Below are 22,154 nucleotides of genomic sequence, written 5' to 3'. Positions count from 1 at the left end.
CTCTAGGTCAACATGTTATTGTTAGGAAACTTTTAGAAGTTTTACCAATGTTCAATTTTCTAAAGTCAAACGCTCAGCAGAATGAAGTACCAAAAATACATTTGACCACAACATCAGTTGTGTATTCTTGCACTGTAATCTAGACAGAACTAAAATAATACTGGAGGCTTGAAAAATAAAAGAAAAGATTCACAAAGAAAAATGTGCAAGACAAATTCAAACGTTCAAGATGGTAATTAAAACACATTAAAGTTGCTTAAACAATCCATAATAAGAAACAACCCAAACAACAAAATTCCTAAATGCTTAGAGTATATGTTTCGACCCCCACCTACGTGGCAAACGTCCATTAGTAGGGGTCTCTATTTTATTCATTTAATCAACAGGGCTAAAGCCCACCACTTCATGGATCAATGTACGACAAAGCCCATTAACTCATGTGTCTAAGGCTGAACCTTAACCACATGGCTTGCCACTAATATACATTGATTTATGTCCGTGATTCATTTCTTATCAAAAGATTATTATCGGTTACAGCTTATATTCTATCACAATAGCTCAAGCAACAAGGACTCTCTACTCTACCTCTATAAATATCAAACTATTTTTCATAAGGAACTACGTTGAAACTTGATCCCTAGAGAATAGATCTTGGGTACGTAGGAAGCCATTATTTGGTTCAGTTTCATCTCCCCCAACATCAAATTCCTCTGTTTCTTAGTGCGTTCTTTACCATTGCTCTCGTTGTGTTGAAGCAGTTTACTGCCGAAACATAATTGGCGCCGTCTGTGGGGAATTTAGAATTCATTATCACATGAAACAATCAGGAGGGTAAGCACAAGAAGCAGACCAAATAGTCAACATATTCCTCCTGCTAATAGGAATTGCAACCCTCTAAATTCAAATCAGCCAATGCAAGAAACGTTGAACAATCAAGTTGCTCCTAGTGGTAAGATCAATTCTCAACATCCAACCGTAGTAGCGCCGCCACCACCACCACCGCCAGCTACCGCCACTCTAATACGGTTGAGCGTGAGTTCTGATGAGTCAAAATTTAAAATAGGAACTTGAGAAGGAAGCTGGCAAAGAGGCAAAGGCCGGTGGACGAGGCTGCAAATTCAACAACATTAGGCGACCACGAAGGGACGCAGGCCATTCCAGTGTATGGGACCGTCTTGAAGATCCACTTCATCGTCCTCAACAACGTGTTATTTCTCAAACACAATCAACCAGTGCACACTCTAAGAGTAATGACCCTATTACCCGTACTTATTGGGAGAATCGGATTGGCAGGGATAACTACTACCCTAGACATGTCCGATCTCAAATGGAAGATTTACCTCTAAGAAGCAATTTCGGGAAGACCACCATCCGAGATATAAACGACATGACCGAGGGCGGGCATCCCGGACAAAGAGCAACAAAACATGGAGAAGTGGTATAATTATACCGACCACCCCGCCATGGTGACTACCGCCTATACTGGTTAGGTTACTGAGGATAGACAAAGACAATCACCGGTCGGAGCTGATCGTGCGTACCGCCAAAGACCTCTAACTCCAATAAGAGATAATGGAAGGTATTCTTCTTCATCCCAGACTGGACCGACCTGACAGGGAAGGCCGACCTCGCAGATTTGCGGAAAATCGTCATCCTAGACTGGTCCGTCCAGACAGGGAAAAAAAGCGTCATGGAAGAAAGTATAAGGAAAAACTTCATCCCAGACTGGACCGACCTGACAGGGAAGGCCGACCTCGCAGATTTGCGGAAAATCGCCATCCTAGACGAGGTCCATCCGCACAGGAAAAAAAGGCGCCACGAAAAGAAAGTATAATGAAAACCTTCATCCTAGACTGGACCGACCTGACAGGGAAGGCCGACCTAGCAAATTTGAGAAAAACTGCCATCCCAGACAGGTCCAACCAGGCAGGGATGAAGGTGTCACAGAAGCAACTAGAGGGAAGACCACAATCCCAGACAAACTACCGACCTAGATAGGTTGGTTACACGCAAAGAAAAAGACAATCTCCAGTCGGACCCGAAAGTGTGTACCGCCTAAAATCTCTAACTCTTGTAAGAGGTAATGGCAGGTGTCATCTTCCACATAGGCTCGACCGGGGGCGTCTGTCTGTTTAAATCTTCTGGGTGAAATGGATTTCACTCTTCAATACAATTTTTTCCGATCTGCTGGGAAAAATAATGGAGGCTTATATCAATGATATAGTCGTTAAATCGAAGGATACTGAGACTTTAAAGAGGGCGGCAACTTGGAATATTGATTGTGAGATGGCATTGCAACAACTGAAGAAATACTTGGCCAGTCCTCCTATATTGACAAGTCCTTCAACGGAATCAAGTAGATTAGCCGAATGGGAAAGTTATCTTAATGCATATAGCATTGTCTTTGAAAGTCGTACTACTGAAAAAGGACATGCTCTGGCTTATTTGGTAGCTGATTTTCCGATTGATGATTCTCCTATTGACGATTTTTTGCGCCAGGAAGAATCTATGGAAGACATTCTGCCGCCAATAACTGGGGGCGACGAAGACCAACATGAAAACGCAATTCCTAATCCCATTAACCTATGGATTGTTTACTCAGATGGCTCCCAGAGTAAATCTGGGTCTGGAATTGGATGCATTTTTTGTTAAACCCGGCGGAGAAAAGATTGGGAAATCTGTGTGACTTGGCTTCGTGGCTTCAAATAACGAAGCCGAGTATGAGGCTGCCATTTGTGCCTTGAGAACAGCTTTGACACTGGGGGTGCGAAAGCTCCAGTTATACACGGATTCTCGCCTTGTTGCCAATCAGTTTGGTGGGTCTTTTGAAGCAAGAGATGAGCGTATGGCGGCTTATCTTAGTTTGATATGTAGTCTTGCTTGACAATTTGATAGCATCTCTATCACTCAAAGACTCGAAATGACTTACGCCATGCGATTCATTAGCTTATCTCTCCGCCGCCGTTAGAAGCGAAGGGTCAAGACACATCACTTTTACAATCATCTTTTCGTCAGTTTAAGTTTGAACGTTTTTACGCTCGCTTAGTTCGTTACTATCATTACGAAAAAATCTGACGAAGTTACCACGTTTAACTTCGTCAGTTTAAGTTTGAACGTTTTTACGCTCGCTTAGTTTATTACTATCATGACGAAAAAATCTGACGAAGTTACCACATTTAGCTTTGTCAGTCTAAGTTTGAACGCTTTTTACGCTTGCTTAGCCATTACTATCGCTACGATAAAATCTGACGAAGTTACCACATTTAGCTTTGTCAGTCTAAGTTTGAACACTTTTTACGCTCGCTTACTCATTACTATCACTACGACAAAATCTGACGAAGTTACTACGTTTAACTTCGCTAGTCTAAGTTTGAATGTTTTTACGCTCGCTTAGTTCGTTAATATCGCTACGACAAAATCTGACGAAGTTATCGCATTTAACTTTGTCAGTCTAAGTTTGAACGCTTTTACGCTCGCTTAGTCCATTACTATCGTTCCGACAAAATCTGACGAGGTTACCACGTTTAGCTTCACAAACCTAAGTTTGAACGCTTTTATGCTCGCTTAGCCTAATTTTGCAAAGTTAAGCACGCATTGGGGCGTTTTTTCTCTACATGGGGCGCCTCGTTCTATTTCATTTCAACTACATAAATCAACAACATTGTCAATTTTCTACGGTATGTTATCCGGTCACAACAACAACATTCAATAGCAAACGATACTTTATTTTTATTTATTTTTCATCAAAAGAAGTTTTAGCTCTATGGTATTACATTCACACAATTACCTAATCAATTGTCTCTGTCAATTATCTTACGGTCGCTCAATTAAATCTTCATTTTCTTCTTCGAAATCTGCATTCGCTTCGCTTAGCACTTTCGGTTAATTATCTTCCGCATTCATTATTTTTTCTAAGGCATTGCGCCGCTCTTTCTCAACGAAACTTTCCGTCGGCTTCTAAGGCATTGGGCCGATATTTCTGAGAGACATTTTTCATCAATTTTTCTGAGCGAAAATTTTCTCCGACTTCTTTATTTCTTCTACGGCATTGCGGCGCGATCACCCTGAGCAAAACCTTTCTTCATCTTCCTTATTTTTTCTAAGGCCTTGTGCCGATCTTTCTAAGTACAACTTTCCGAGTTAAACTTTCCGACAGCTTCATTATTTAATTTCTTCTACGACATTACTTGACATCTTTTTGCGCAAAACTTTTCTCCGTCGACTCTTTGTAACTATATTTTGCTCGTAATTCCGCCATTTCAACCTGCGACAAAAAAATACAAATCATTTCGGGCTTTTTTCAGACTTAACCACAATTTTAACGATAATTGATAAATAAAAATACTAACATACCTGTTTCATGTCATCAATAATCATTGGCACCGCTTAAAGTATTTTTCGAGTTCATCCACGGTGAACGACACTTTTTCTTTAGCCATTGGTTTTCGAATAGTCACCCCGACATTCTCTATCATTCTTTCCTTTACAATCCAGTTCTTTTATTTTCCGCTTTCGGTTAACTATTTTCCACTATCGAAATATGCATTCGCTTCGCTTAGCTCTTTCGGTTAATTATTTTCCGCAGTCATTCTTTTTCTAAGGCATTGTGTCGCTCTTTCTCAACGAAACTTCATTAAATTTTCTTTAATTCTTCTACACATTAATTGGCGCCTTTCTCGTGCTAAACTTTTCTCCATCGACTCTTTTTATGAATATAATTTGCTCATAATACCGCCGTTTCTCCGTGCGGCGAGAATTCGCATTACGTCACATTTTTTCGCGAAATCTTTCTCCAGCTTCATTATTTTTTCTAGGGCATTGTGCCGATCTTTCTACGGAAAATTTTCCGAGCGAAAATTTTCGTCAGCGTCATTATTTTTTCTATGGCATTGTGCCGATCTTTCTCCGAAAAATTTTCCGAGTGAAAATTTCCATCAGCATCATTATTTTTTCGAAGGCATTCTGCCGATCTTTCTATGAGAAATTTACCAAGTGAAATTTTTTGACAGCTTCATTATTTTAAGGCATTAAGCCGAACTTTCTGAGTGGATTGAAAATTATCTTCACCTTATTTATTTTTACAAGGCATTGAGATCATGCGAGCTTAAACTTTTCTTCGCGGTATTTTCGGAAATATTCTTTCTCCCGTCGTACCACTGTTTCTACCTGCGACGACAAGAATAAATTTTTCGTCAGTCTTTCAGACTTCACCAAAATTTTACGACAACTTATAAAAAAATACTAACATATCTGTTTCTGGCACCGCTCTGTTATATTCTTTCCAGTTGTCTCCGTTTTCTTCGTCTTCTTCGACAGGCTAAATTTAAGTTTTATCGAAACTCAATAATTTAAGCTTAATATCCTAGCCGATCCAATTTGAAGCTGCTCAATCCTGAGCTAGATTATGCCGTGACCTCGTGTATTCGTTATATCTGTCACCTTCTTTCCACCTCACCAAGTCTGCGATCGTCATCGAGTTTTCTTCTCGAAAGTGTTTTTCAGACATCTCCCTCCTCTTCTTCCGTCCGGCGGTTAAGTTTTTTGTTTTCGCCTTCTAACTCTTTTGATGGTTCCGCTTAACGCTTTGTTTGCCTCTTCCAATTTTTTGGTTGAGTATCTTCACTTTCTTTATTTCTTCTAAGGCATTGATTTCATTCAACGATATTTTTCTTCGCGACTTTTTTCATGAATTTCTTTGGCCCGCATTTCTATTTCTAACTCAAGGGCAAAAATATCTGATTTCATCATTTTTCTGACTTAAACACAAGTTTGCAATAACTGATAAAAAATAATACTATCATACCTGGGTTTATACTATCGAAGATCATTGACATTGCTCGTCATATTCTCCGATGTTCTCCGATTCCGGTCACATTTTTGATATTTTTCGAGCCCTTCCATTATGCGTAATCCCGGCGACTCCTTCACTTCGCTCTCCAAGCTTGAACATCTCTCGCTTCATCCGCAATTTTCATTGGTTTAGTGTTGGACACAAATTTTTACCGTCCCTAACGCAATAGTAAAAATCAAAGGTCAACTTACCGTTAAAAATCGATTCCGTGGTTTTCCTCCATGAGTAGTATTACCCCGGCAAGATTTGCCGCTGGTTGTTGCATTCTTTGCTCCTCGTGATTTTGTTTTGCCGTTTGTTTTCTTTCACCGACTTTGTGTTCTTCGCCAGCACTATCTTTTTGTAAGTATCAATCGTTTTCGTTCTTTTCTCCGCCATTCTTTTCCCTGTTATACCAAACCAAAACGAGATATTACATCTCACCACACTTTTACATTTATATGTTTTCTACGGAACATACCTTTTCCTCTTGATGTTCAAGTATGTATTATCTTTCGTCCGAATGTTTTGTGCATTGTAGTCTCGTCCCTCGAGGCATCATACATTGTAACGTTGGTTTTTTTCTCTTGGTCTCCGTTAATTTTCTTTTCTTGTGGCACATCTTCTTTTGTACAATTCACTTTTTTGCTTGGCAAACTTCGGCACTAGTTCTCGGGCTGGTTAACTCCGTTCCATCTTCTTTTTTCACTCTCACCGCCGCTGCCGAATATTGCATTTCGAGACTCTTACTCTTCTTCGCCATTTCGCTTTGTGTCTCCTTGGACCAATCGGACGTTGTTCGATAACCCCATAATTTTGAAATCAACGATATCATCAAAGTAGCTAAGATCTACCAATCTTTCATCGAGCATTTCATGAAAGAAGAACCGAAGATTGCTCTCCACTTCCTTGTCCAATTCAATGTTCGGTAGTATACTGCGCATTTTCACGGTAGACACAAAAATAACTTCGTGTTAGTCAACGGTTTACTTCGTAGTATAGTTTTCAATACTTATGTTTTGGCTTACCTCGAAATTTGTTCGGCACTTTAAACTCGGCGGTTCCACTTCCCTCGTAGCGATTTATGAAATCTATCCCATCCGATGTATACTTTTGAAACCCTTTTAAAACTTCGTTTTGAATCCTTGAATTCAACTTCAAATTTTAGGTACCCTTTCGTCAAGATGGCTTTTTCGGTCAGATTATCACGCTAAGATTTCTTGAGCCCCGAACCTTCAGTTAAATTCATTTTGTAAACGCGGTGCGCTTCTCGTAAGATTAGCCGTTTAAATATATTGGCGGTTGTCCCGCAATTTGCCACCACTCCAGTAATTGCGCTATTTCTTTGCTCAACGGAATTGCGTTCCTGCAATTTAATTGTGTGTAAGCCATTACTACTTCATCTTCTTCGACTTTCGTTTCAAATTCGTACACTTCCTCCATCTCAAATTTCTCGAGTCCTAGTATTTTATGTATTTCCTTAAGCGACCATCGACGCGGTTCCAGGTAGTCGCTGTATCTGTCACCTTCTTTCCACCTCACCAAGTCTGCGATCGTCATCGCGTTTCTTCTCGAGTATTTTTCCCCCGTATAGTACGGTAGAGTCCACCTGAAAACATAGAACAGAAAAAAATCGGGTCAGATTGCTTGAAAACCGGTTTCTCTAAAGCCACAAGGGTGAACCAGCCGGATAAAGGGGTCACAGGTACGGTGCCCCTCCTTAGCAGGCACTGCACTATATCGTATTTGATTTATATCGGTTTACAGGCGCCTTCATCCTCTTCATTCTTCACCATCTTTACAGCAGCATGAAGAGTTCGCGCACAACACCAACAAGTTTGCTTTTTTGGCTCATCTCGACATGTTCGGAACAGAGAGTTCCTAAAGATATAGTTCAACAGTTCAACGTCATGCAACCAAAAAAAAAAAAAAACCAACAGCATGCTATCTTTTGGCAGAACCCCCGACTCCTCTTTTTGCTTCTAGCATGCTATCACCCCTACCAGCGCTATCTTTTGGTACAATATAAAGTTCATGAGACCCACCATCGACGTCCGAACAAACCAAGATGGCATTTTCCGTAGGGCTGTAAGACAGAGTTCTAGGACCTTGGTTTAAGCTTGTGGAACCAGGCCGTCGAATTGGGATCACTTGAGTTTCCTTCTGGGTTGAGAACTCATACAAACGCAGAAAACGATCCTTTACATAGTACATGGAATCACCACTCACAGAGAAAGCAGGGCGTTCTCTCTCTAACTTGAAGACAATCATACCACTGTCACGCCTCTAGGGGGAGGACTCTGACCCTGTGATTGCTTGGCCCTTCTGACGAGTCGCCCCAACTTCTAGACGCGGTGTTAAGGGACGGTATGATGTTGGTGCTGTGTTAAGGTCGATTCGTGAACAGAGAAGAAGATCAAGAGAGACGTACCTGGAGAAGAAGACGATGCGGCGAGGGGTTACCTGGAAGTAGAGGCGACAGAAGACGAGGTTGAGTATCAGATATAAGACCGCCGCTTTTCTTCGTCTTCCCGCAGCTTTTTCGAACCTACTGGTTTGGATGAGTCTCTCCGTTATTTGATTATTTATACTTTCCTTGCGCTGGTCCGGTCTTTCTGTCTGTGTATAAGTCTTCCATCCAAACTGACTTCAGATGGGAGACTCGCTGATAAGCCTTATCCAATCCGGATAGAAACTATGAGTCCTAGTTTCGGTGGTATTTTCACGTGCACCTCTTCTCGTTATTTCGGACATATATCGAATTCCACTTATTTCGTTCCACTTATTTCGGACATATATCGAATTCGCCGTTTTATGTCCGTTCCGTCGGATAATTCACGGATTTTTCCTACGTTTAATTTTCAACGGTATAATCCAAATATCGCTATTCCGTTGGCACGCGTCATCGAATTCGGATTTCGCTATATCACGCCACGCCGTTGATACGATTTTAAGCCAAGCCAATTTCTTTTGCAATTTTATTTATGTGCATATTTTATTCTATCTATGCGTTTTTCGCCGTTTTTATTTCACTACGCCATCATTCGTCAATACACGTTAATTTAACATTTTTCATTTCCGCTAATTCCCGAATCTTTTTCCGATTGTCCATTTTCTTATCGTTTACGTTCACACGACACTTTGTTATACACTCCTACTCTTCTTTGCCATGTGAACTTTGTTAGCGACAAAAGGCGGCGTTTTCGACCCCACCTACGCGGGCAAACGCCCATTAGTAGGGGTCTCTATTTTATTCATTTAATCAATGGGGCTAAAGCCCAATTCGCAATATCATGGATCAATGTGCATGGGCCCATTAACTCATGTGTCTATGCGTCAACCTTAGCCACATGGCTTGCCACTAATATACATTGATTTATGTCCGATTCATTTCTTATCAAAAAGATTATTATCAGTTGACAGTTATATTCTATCACAATAGCTCAAGCAACAAGGACTCTCTACTCTACCTCTATAAATATCAAACTATTTTTCATAAGGAACTACGTTGAAACTTGATCCCTAGAGAATAGATCTTGGGTGCGTGAGGCGCCATTATTTGGTTCGGTTTCATCTCCCCAACATCAAATTCCTCTGTTTCTTAGTGCGTTCTTTACCATTGCTCTCGTTGTGTTGAAGCAGTTTACTGCCGAAACAATATAGTCATAGCATGCAATGCAGAATAAGGCCAATAGACAAAGCTATTGACACTCAAGGAGAGAATAAAAAATAGTTCTACCAAAACTCGAGCAGACTTTCACCTTCAACAACAATTAAGCTGCAATGGACGACTTAGAAGCAACAGAGAGCCTAGATCTCTTCTTTGCTAAGCTCTCACTATGGCGTTCTTTCTGCCTGTTAAAGTTCCTGTCCAGAAATGGTCTCGCTTCCTCATCTCTGAATGATATGGCCCATGGCACTTGCCTCCTTAAATCGGCTCCTCTTCCCTTGCATTTGTACTCCCCTAACCACACATTCCTCTAGATTTTAAGAGAGATTAGTTCTAAATAAAAAGAATTTCAACAAAATTTCGGAAAAATAAATTATACTCCGAAGTTTATTAAGGGGAAGGATCATTACCTTCTCCTTGAAGGTCTCCCCGATCCATCCAAAATTCGAAGGGTTTATAATGCCATCCAAGTCACGGAAGAAATGCACCACACTCTTGAAAATATACCCCAAGTTGTTCCCAAGTATATCGTCCAAATCCCGCTTTTATTGTACACTTTACAAAAGAAAACCTTGTGTCCTCTCCACGGTCGAACTCTTATGCGAAGTGCGATTGCTCCCCGATCCTCAGTAGAGTTGTTGAATTAAGCGTGCACTCCTAATTCCGTAAACCACCTTCTATATCAAAAATTGTGCGAGAAAAAAACTGAAAAAAACAAGAGTGCGAAAACTATTATATTTTTCAAAGAGGTTGGGACCTTACCTCATAGAGTGATCTTGCATTACCAAAAACTGAAATCAATTGATCCTTGAATGTAACACTGGTAGAAGTAATGTGCTCCACTCAAGTCTAACAAAGTGTCCTGTGAACCTACAATGTTAACCATATAAAACATGGATCTTTAACCAGCCTATTCTTAATGCAACTACTTGCATCCCTTTTCCTCCTAATCATCAGAGTCTACTATGTTCCGCAAAAACGAGAACATTGCCTAATTTGTTCTCGACTTAAGAACGAGAGCGGTGGTACCTTCAAGAAATAGCGTATATGTCATCTCGATGGTGCCAAAGCAATTTCGAAACCGAAAGTGGCGATGTCGCCATCGACGTAAAACAGATCTGTGCCTACATGGTAACCTGTGGAGCAAAAGAAAAATTGGTGTATTAGCACTAAAAGTGGTAACTACATTCAATCACATGGCTCTAGCAACTAAACCAAAAACACAATGATTACATGAAGAGTAGAACACATAAGTTCACTTTAACTCCATGGAGAAAGATGCATAAGAGATTCTAGCCGTTACCCACGAGACCTTCAACCGGACTGGAATTTGGTGGTATGATTGTTACAGATTGGCGATAGAAGCAGTCGGATAAAATTTGTTTTCTCTAACCCGAAAGTCACAATTTGAATAAGGTAAGTTTACACTCGATGGTACATATTTTCTAGTTCACCGCCAAGTGTTGTGATAATTCAAAAGTTAAAAGGTTTTGGTTTCAGGTCTAGCAAAGTGCCTACTTCTTAATTCAATCCCAAAACCCAAGTTCAAAAACTACATGTTGTAAGCAATACCCAAAACCCAAATTCAGAAACTAAATGTACATAATAATCCCCAATTTCAAAAAGAATATCATGAAATCCACAAATCGACTTCTTTGAAAAGGCATTTGGACCTTAGAGAGGAGAATCTTGCTCCAACATGTTTGTTATCCAAACTAAATATATTATCAGACTCGTCAGCACCAAGTGTTTGTCCATTAACTTGAATATAATTCAAATAAGTTCAATTTTTAGTTGTTTTGTGCAACCATGCAGCACCCCATAACAACTCATCCTTCAATAAATTGAAAAACTAATTAGAACAAAACCCTTCAGAAACTACATTCAATAAACTATGGATGGATAGTCGCTTACTTTGTAACCATAATAAGAGCAATAAAATGGGCGCACATATGATTTTAAACCATTACTATAAGCTCCTCGTACTTATCAAAGAAATCCACATGCTTATGAACCCCACATTGAAAAACACGGCTCCTTTGCCATATCCTTTGAGAGTAAATAATTGTCTTAATAAGGATCATTTTTATAAACACCTGGAACAGGGTCTGATGTTGATTTGGTAGGATTTGAAATACTGTGACCAACTTCCGAAAATGGAGTCGATGACATTAGCTTTAATGGTGGTGGAGGCATTGTCCTCGAAGGAGGTGGAGGCATAGTTTTTGGAGGCGGGGGAGGCATCACAGTTGACAATGTATGGACCAATTTCTTTGGAAGCGGTATGTATGAAATGTTTCTGAAGTTGGAATCCTCTAAAAGTGGACTTGGCTTAACAAATTTTGAATTTTGCAATAAGTTCTGAAAAACAAATCCAATATTTGAAAAACAATAATATAAGTTACAGTTAGAAGGGGTGAGCCGTATGATATAAGAACATCCCTGTACAGACCCATCACTCCGAGGCAATTCTAACTCTATACATGCAACACCTCGTGCATTGATCTGGATGTGGGAGAATTGGAGAAAACAGCAATACAATTTGGAAAACCAGATGTCAATTAGCTGGAGGCTTAACAGAATGTGTGATAGTATATAATTATTACTTTTGAATTACATTGACACGGGTAGGTGTGTCCGTATCGGACATGGATACGAATTGTCGGACACGGCAAAATATCAAAATTCAAGGTAAATTACATACATTGTGTCCAACACGGACACGTGGATACGTATCCGACACAAATTTTTTTTCAAAATATGGCATATCCATGTAACCTAGCTATGAAGGCTATAATAGTCAGTAAGCAGTCTACTGTGAAAACTCAGATCACTTGTCTTGTTGGAGATCAAGGAAGTACTCTATGATTGGTCTAGGACTCTAGGGGTAGCGGACTTGAAGACCTTAAGATTTCAAGACTTCGTGGTTAGTTGGGAAAACATTGTAGATCAAAGGTCTTTCTTTTTCGTTTGGGGGTGTGCATAATCTTGTACCATAATATCTTGCTAAGTGGGGATTACCTTTTTGTAATTTTTGGAATGACTGAACTAACTTCGACCGCTCATTAAAAAAGAAAACACCATTTGGAGTCTCAAAAACAGCTGCATTTGAATTGCCTTTTAGAGAATCTATAGTGATCAGACTTTTATTTCCAAAGAGGTTTTGATCATGCATATCTGAGAGAAGACCTGCATCCTTTTCTTTTCGGTGAGAGACATTTATCCTCTCTCTTGCTTGGAAGTCTTTTGGAGCTCGTTATTTTTATTTTCTTTGGTTATGGGTTTGATCCAATGGGTCTCCTCACATGGTATCATTGGAGGCAAGCATTCAACTCTACCCATTTTACATTTTTTGTTATTGTAGCCTCAGTGTCTGGCATGCTCTTCCTCACGTTGCAATTCCAGGAACTGCAACATTACTTGTTTTGGATCTGATTATGTTTTGTTGTTTTGTCTTATATGTTTTCTATTCATTTATTTATATGCATACATGCATGTTCTAAATGATTTAGAATACCTTTTAAAGAAATTGTGGTGATATCCAGTTGTCTATTGATTAATCAGTTGTTTAGGTGAGGCATTGACTGTTTTTGATGCTATCTAGGTGACCACTTTCATATCAAAGTGAATAATTGTATCAAGTAGAAATGTCTTATGACATTATACAATCAATACAGCTTGTATTATGAAAGTAATAGCGGTAACTTGTGGCAAAACTTTTTAGGGCAACAATTTTTTCAATAGTGGCATAGCCAGGGCCAAAAGTATGATTCAAATTCTAATACATAATGTGAATCGCAAAAAATAAATGTACAACTTATATGCACTATGCATATTAGCATATTATGTCTTTGCTTTGAGCTTGCCCATATGTTAGGGACTTGGGGATAATGAACTTAAGTATTTTTTTTATTTCAGATCCTATCGTTTGAGTGTGCACTATCTTGTACTCTACAGGTATCACGTTGCAGGTACAAAAGGTGTTTATTATGCACGTGAACCATATCTTAACAATGAGGCTGTTCATGTAACCCGTTTCGTGGGTCTTGCTCCTGTTGGAAACAAAGATAAACAGGTAATTTATTTATTTTTATTTCTTTATTTATTTCATAACACACAATAAAGAACTCATATCATTTACAGTTTTGGATAATTCCAAATATAGCATTAGATTTATAAAATTTTATTTGTGCTAGAATTGCATATAGATATGTTTTGTTTGTAGAGAATAATGTCTTTTTTAGGGTGGCGAGCTGCAAGGTCGCTCATTCGATACTTTGTTTGAGGAAACTGGAGAGATGTTGATATATTTGGTTTACTACATCTAGTTGATGGCGGTCTGTAATTATATTCCAAGATTCTTTTCTCGTTGTAAAATGATATAAGAAGTTTTTTTTGCGATAAATGCAAGAGTAATTTTACTTGCAACTAAGTTTCTGAGCTTGGGAAGCCCGACTTTCTTTTTCACCCTTCACGGTCCTTTCTCGTAAACACTATGGAACTGCGACCAACATGACATCTCTCTCTCTCTCATGGTTGCGAAAATCTTGAAAAGCAGGTTTAATAAATCACTGATACGGGAAGAGATTCCAACAGTGGAGGCTCTCTTCTTATAAAATTCTCGGTTTCATTTTCGTTAGCTACTACGCTTTTTCTCATCCATGTTTCAAAGAATACATGTCAACCACATTGTTTTGGAAGTAATCCCAATAAAGCTACATCAGATCGAGTACTCGTAGCTGTTGGGTATTTTTTGTTTGGGGAGTGGTATCGCTTGTCAAAGCAAAGGCGTTTTTGAAGACACCTCAACACTACTGTTTAAAGAATTTGGAGGGATCATGTCTAATTGGCCAAAGTTGTGGGGGGTTATGTCTATAAAACTCTTTTTATTTTATTTGTATATAGTTTTCCATATAGATATGTAGACATATGTGCTTACTGGAAAAACTAATGCCTATTCTATATTTCTATGGCACAAAATTTTGCATGTTCGTTAAGAAAACAACAGAGGTTGCAATGTAGAAAGTGATGTCTTGGCTTACGATTCTTGCTTAACCTTGTATTTAGTTCAAAAGCGATAATTGATATTTTTATCTCCAAAACTGTTATGTTCTACTTTACACTAATATATCCCCGTGCAATTTCTTGTTTGAAGAATATCTCTTGCGGTGTTTTAATTTTTTTTTTTTTATTTTTTTTTTTTTTTTTTTTTTTTTTTGGATGTACAACTTTCCTTAGCTCCTTGCTAAGGGAGTTCGATGTACAATACAACAGTCCAATTTGCATTAGTGGTACGTTTTTTTTTTTTATATCAATAGAGAATAAGAAATTTTGTTTGACAACTTAGATTGTTTGAAGGGAGCAAACTACTCTAGAACCTGAACACGTGATTCTCGACATTGTAATCGGTCCTTTGGTAAAAACTTTGAAATATCTGTTAAGAATCGGTGAACAGTATTAGAATTAATATCTGGAGAAGTTCTTAGATATAGTGTGTCTTTCTATCGATAAATGGGAACTGTAGCCTGGGATTATTGCTCCTGCTGCTCCCTAATAGTAAGCTGAGCATCATACAACATCTGCAAAGTTGTCCCTTGAATTGGACCTTTGACCTTTACAGCTTAAAGTATTTATTTTCGGAGAGGAGGCAGACTTGTTTAGAATGAATGTCCGTGTTTAATGATTTCTATATTTAACTCTTTAAATCATCTGAAGTTTTTACTTTTTTCTGTTCATAATTATGTGAAATTTGTGATCTTATGCTTCTGCATGCAGATTTTCCAATTGTTAATTGGAAGGATACTTGTTTATCTTATCCGTGAGCTTAACATAATAATGTCCTACTTTTTCTGCTCATCACTTAGATATAGTTTGAAGATGTATTGTGACTCTTAGTACGTTATACCCTCTTCTTCTTAGAAATTTATTCATGCGATTTCTCCTACTCCAAAGATCCAACATGTCCGCACGGAAATTTCTATGAATCCCCCAAACATGACCTTTTCTCCATATTCACATAAAGAGGGAGGAACTCATGCTAAAAACGTCTCAAAGAGGCATAACAGTGGTGTTTCCGACACACAATATTGGTGCTATGATGTCTCACAAAAAAGGCAGAGGCACGGGAGTGGGTATCTCCCGTGCCTTCTAACACCTGCAAGCGTCCTACTTCAAAACTTGTATACACCAATATAACATATCGACCATGGTTATTTGCAAACGTGTAAGACTACTTGTCAAGATTTTGAGGAATAGATTAAAGTAGGATGTTTGTAAGAAAAATCAAACCGAAATAAATTGCTTTATATTTAATATCGATTCAGACTTTTTTAACTTGAGAATAACTTTTCAATTGAATAAGCAAGCTAGACAAATAATGACCAACAATGAGCAATCTAGCTATCATGTTTGGTAAGCCCACTGACCTTTTCACTTGAAGATGTAAAAAATTTCAATCCTATATACACCAAAGAGTCTGCTCATCAAACATTTAAGTATCCAACAGACCAAGACTACAAATTCTTATCAAAGCATTGCTAAAACTATTTGGAACCCATCACAGGTCTCATCCCCATCCAACCATCCCCATTGACATATCAAGTACCTTCTAGTTAATCCCTTCAACAATAAATGCCATTACAACTACCTATTGTAACACTAAGACATTTCTCAAAGTTATGTTTGAGATACACTTAAGATCCTCAATGAGATTAATTAGTCACTAATATCCTCACTACTTTTGAAGGCAAGAGACAGATACCACCTGCTAATACTTCATAAAAACAGTTACTGCAAGCTGATACCCCCCTACACACGTGTGTTCATTCTCGCACCACACACAAAATAAACTCCCTTGGTTACTCCCTCGGTATTTTATTTCAAAAGACGCCATCATTTACACATACAGTGGCTATTTTCTTCTTTCTTCTCAAAATATATTCATTGGACATATCTGATGTAGCTTGAAATATTTATGAGAAGCTAAACTTAAACTATAAACATTGTTATTAGCAGCTCTTCATTTAAAAGCTAGACTTATAGACTTAAAGCTTCTATACACTCAAAGCTGATCAATATACTTCTCATAAACCTATAGTATGTATGTAACATGAGTGCCACAAACCATGAATCCCTATTTAAATTTATTCACAGAAAGTGCATAGTGAAAGAACCTAGGACCTTTCTCCTGATAGTACGAAATAACTTGGTGAAAATATCTAACACATCATTGTGGATTATATATATATATATATATATATATATATATATATATATATATATATATATATATATATATATACGTAGAAATGTGGTTTTAAAGCTCTAAAGTTTAAACTAAAATGGCTAACTATAGAATTTCCCAAACATATTCATGTCAAATGGTATACTCTACAGAAATATAAAAATGAAATTGAAAGCATAATTTTAGATCTAGAAACAGGCAATTAGTATTACTTGCTATTTCTAAATAGCATAACTATATGGAAGAGATGGAATTGACTTACTCTATTGCAATATTTCCACCAGGGCCTCCATATTTGCAATGCACGTGGACTGCACTTCAGCCTCTCCTCTATGCATAATATAAATCAATAGAAATCAAGTTACACAAAATCCAGCAAATCAAAATTTACAAACTCAAACAATAATGTTATGGTATTTGAAAAAAATAATGTTATGGTAGAACCAATGAAAATTAGAATAGTGCATATCCAACATGCACAATGGCGCTTATCATCAAGTGATGAAACAGAAGATCTCCATGAATGAAAAATTACACTATATCATAAGGAGTTCCTTTCAGGTAGTTGGTTAGGCTAATTTCAGATACACATCTCTTCCTAAAAAAGAATTGTGAGAAGAATAGAGACGCAACTGCCTAGAAAAGAGAATATAAAAGCATAGCAATCAAATAAAACACATTTTCTTGGCTTAGTAGCTACACAATACAATATCACCTCTTTTGCTTAAAAGAACAGTAGCAAACCACAAATAATTAAATGTCTTAAATCATTTCTTAAAATCTTATTTAATTTTCTAATTGGATATATCATGATAAAATGTTGTTAACCTTGACGATATCTTGGTAGTTATTATTGTTGGTTCTAGTGGACAATTGTATAGTGGAAAAACACAATTTCTTCATTTCTGGTATATAGTTTGTTGATTACATGTGTTCAGTTACCCTAACATCCCTGAATTAATAGCACCTTTTTGAAGCATTCAACACTAATATGATCGAGAACAGATCTAAGAGAAAAAAAAAATGGAAAAAGAAATAGGAAAGCACACAATCAGTCCTGCGTATTGAGTCGATAATATCGTGTCAGTGCCTAGGATTGTGTTATTCAGTGATAACATAATTTATGGTTGTACGAAGGTTTCTGAATATAACTAAGACAAAGGACTACAGACCATAGCATGTTTTGATATATTTCCATGTAAACATGTTGTACCAACTTAAACACTTTGGTCTATCCTATCATTCCTATGTTATATGAAGCGTGAAATCATATCGGAACACTAGGAGTCTGGGACCATGGCCAGTGTACTTGATGTTGCTGATCTAATTAAAATGGTCCATCCATATATAAGGAGGGTTTGCCATAGATGGGACAGTCTTAACTACTACTAAGAGTATGCTCAAAAAATCTAAAAGGGTTCCTGGATATAAAGGAATCCAAAAGGATAGAATAGCCGGACTGTGATCATGCAACTGCAACTCCTCAAATATGACATGTTAAAGGTTATCAGATGCATACCTACTCGAATTACGATAACAAATTGGATTCATTGAAAGAACCTTTAGTGTCATACTATCCCTGGCACGTACAAAAGCTGTTTTTTTTAGTTTTTCAAGTTCTTTCTCTATGCTAAGTTGCTACAATGGATGGAGTTTCATTCACAAAAAAATGTGCTTAAGTTTCCATTCTATAACAATTGACCGAGCTGCTCGTCCTATCTCTTTCTAAGATACTATTAGAGCTTATGTCTGTAAGAGGGGCTTCCACCATGGTTCCCATGTCTAATGGATATGGCTTCCATTGCATGATCCCACCCTTATAGTTTCTTTCTTGCTCTGACAATAATTCTTTTTTTTTTAAAACCTGACAGTATCACTCACACACTCACATGTCAATATAACTTCTATTCTAACTAACTAACAGAAACACCATTAAAAAGGACAAAGCAACAAACAAAGAAAACAAAACTAAAAAGAGAGAGAGAGAAAAAAAAAATATGTAGGAGATGAAAAGCAGACCACTACTATTTGCAAGTTGCACCAACCATTAAACCCCACAACAAAAATGCTTCTGCAACTGCTCATTCTACTCACTACTCTTTCAACTTCATCTTCCAAACCTGGTAAACAAACAAACAAAACAAACACCAACTCTTTTATTTAACAATACATTCTGTTTAGACTTACTAAAGATTGTTTCTTTTTTGTTGCAGAGCCATTTGCACTAAGAATAAGCTGTGGTGCAAGAACAAATGTCCAAACACCACCAACAAATACACTTTGGTTTAAAGATTTTGCATATACAGGGGAATACCAAAGAAATGCAAGTCGTTCAAGTTACATAACACCACCATTGAACACACTTCGTTATTTCCCACTTTCGATCGGCCAACAAACTATTACAAAGATTGGAAGAGTGCCCCAAGGTCATATGTATTCAAGAAAGAATTTTCTTTGGTTTAATAAAATTACCTGATTTCGATAATGAGCCACTTTTCGATATTTCGCTAGAAGGTACTCAAACATTTATTCACTTAATAGTGGTTGGAGTCAAGTTGATGATCACCATTTACGTAAGGAATAGTGTTTGTAAGTGATGGTACTATTTCGCTTGTTTTCATAGTAATCGGGTTATGGAGATCCATCTATTTTATCTATTAAGATACTTCCGATTGATGATAAAGGGTACTACTTTGAGGGGAATTGGGGTGAAGGGGTGATTTTACGGACGGCGAAAAGATTGTCTTGTGGTAATGGGAAACTTGGATTTGATGAAGATTATAGTGGGGATCATTGGGGTGGGGATAGATTTTGGAGTGCGATTAAAACATTTGGGCAAAGTTCTGATAATGCTATTTCTACTGAGAATAATATTAAGAAAGCATCCGTTTCGCCATCATATTTTTTTTTCACCTCGTTTAGTTTTGGAAGTAGAGAAGAATAAGATAGAGAGTTTGAAGAGATGATTTTTTTTTTTTGAGTTAGGAGTGTTTTGTAGAATTGAAAAAAAAAAATATAGAAAGATGTTTTTATCTATTTCGGGTCACGAACAATTGAAATCGTCAAAAAAGGGCGTAGAATTCTTTTTTTATGTAAAATCTGATGTGTCAGTTTAGAGAAAAAAGGGCTGATGTGGGTCACTGGAAGCATTTTCCACTACTCAGTATTAATGGTCTTTGATGATAATTAGGTAAAACTTGTTTTTCAAGTTAAAAAACTATTTTTCTTTGAAAGAAACACTTTGGGTGCTCAAGGCAAATGAACTCTTCGGATGTTTTAGACTTAAGTGATTTATGCCACAATATGCCAAAATATATCGAAAAATATAGTGTGAAATCTTATTTGATAAAATAGTTTTTAAGAAAAATCACAACCAAACATGTTTATTGAAAAACTGTTTTTAGAATAAATATTTTTTCAAAAAAATACTTTTTAAGAAAAAATGATTTTTTGAAAAAATGAGAACCAAACACCCACTAAGAGTTCAACTAGAAATCAAACTTTTTATTTTTCTTATATTCCAAGCTTTGCCTTCTATTAATAGTACTCCAACTCATATTAGATTAGGCACTTTATGGCCTAATGGCCTAGGGCATTATGGGAGCATGCGGCGAAAATAATGCCTTTGGAAGACTCTTGAAGACCCACCCCACCCCCAATCCCCCATATGTTTTTTCAAAAAGAAATAAAATAAGTATAATACAAAATGTGAGAAGGTGGATTTAAAATCCTCTTTAGAGCATTCCCAATGCAGGTGAAAAAGAGGGGTATGTGAAAATTTTCACCTCTTTTTTGTTCAAATTTAGTGCCCAATGCAGAGGTGAAAAGGAGGGTGACTATTTTCCCAAGTCATTACCAGAGTGAAATCTTCAACCGAGATAGTGGTTGACTTTTGAACTTTGGACGGGATGTTAGATTCCGTCTCGTGTGTGTGTTTTTTTTTAAATGGGGTTTTTTTTTTTTTTTTAATGTTTCATTTCCGTCCGCATGACTTTTTTTTTTTTTTTTTTTTTTTTTTTTCAGACGGGATGTTTCATTCCGTCCAGACGAAATCTAACATCCCGTCCGAGATTAATATTCACCTTTGCATTGGGGAGCTTCACCTTGCTTTTCACCAAAACGGTGATAAGAGGAAAAAACTGCCTACGTGGAGGTGATAAGAGGGGAAAAATATTGACTTGCATTAGAAATGGGTGCAAGCCCATATTGTCTAAGCCCTTTTTCCATAACATAGGGCCCCCAAAAATAAACTAAAATCAAAGGGCCCGCTCTACTTGGAAAACCTCACTATAGCCGTTAAAAAACAAATTGAAAGCCATTCCACATTCTAGTAATAAAAAGAAACGAAAAGGCCCATTGGAATTCAGGCAGCTTTGGCAAACTTTCGTCACCATTGGCATCTTCTTCCTTGTCAAGATTTTAGTTCCACACAAAAACTATTCCTTACCAAGAACTGAAGAAGGCTTAAGACCTCTAATGTTTTCTTTCAAATATAATAATCCAATTCAAAAAGTTTGAAAACCCACTGAGTGATACCCAGTTCTCTTTTCACTATCTTCAAGGGTTAAGCCTATAGCCCAAGAACCTATAATTGACACAATCTCTGAGCTTGGTACATTATTTGATATATGGAAGCAATGTACTTGTCTAGGTGTACCACCCATAGTACAAAATATCAGGATATGGATATTTATCGATATTCAATTTATGGATATGTATCGTGGATATATCCTCATCTTTGGAGATATTTGACATTGTTTCACATGTAAATATCGTAGATATATCTAAAATATCGACAAATATTGTGGATATTTTTGATATATCATGATACATTATTTATATTTATTTGAAATATAATAATAAATATTAAATAAAATTGTTATATACACAAAATATCGCCAAATATCTCTAAATCGCAAAATATCTCCAAATATTACAAATATTACAAATATCATTAAAATATTACCGATATTTACAGTCGTATATATCTCTAAACATATCGTGATATTTATATATCTTTCTCTGACATCTGGATAAATATCTCCAAATATCGAGATATTTTGTAGTATGGTACCACCTACCATATCGGTTTGTTGAAGTCTTATTTTTGTTTGAGACTAGACATTGGATACGTTGGATTTGAGACCAAAATTAACCGAGACGCTTGCCATACAACATATAAATGGCTGTAACACATCATTAAATTTGCAATTTATTTATCTATTGGTATCTCATTCATAGTGAAATATCTGGGGAGATTTGTGAATGTTTGTGGATAGGGCTGGGAATGGTATGGGATCAATCCGAATCTGACCCATATCCGAATTCATTTTTATCCGAATAGACCATATCCGAATCTAAATTATCCGATCCGAATATCCGAAAACCCGAACCATTTTAACAAGATTCAT

The sequence above is a fragment of the Coptis chinensis genome, chromosome 6 (genome assembly GCF_015680905.1).
Source record: "Coptis chinensis isolate HL-2020 chromosome 6, ASM1568090v1, whole genome shotgun sequence".
In the NCBI taxonomy this organism is placed as follows: Eukaryota; Viridiplantae; Streptophyta; class Magnoliopsida; order Ranunculales; family Ranunculaceae; genus Coptis; species Coptis chinensis.
Note: the sequence above shows the minus strand (reverse complement) of the source record.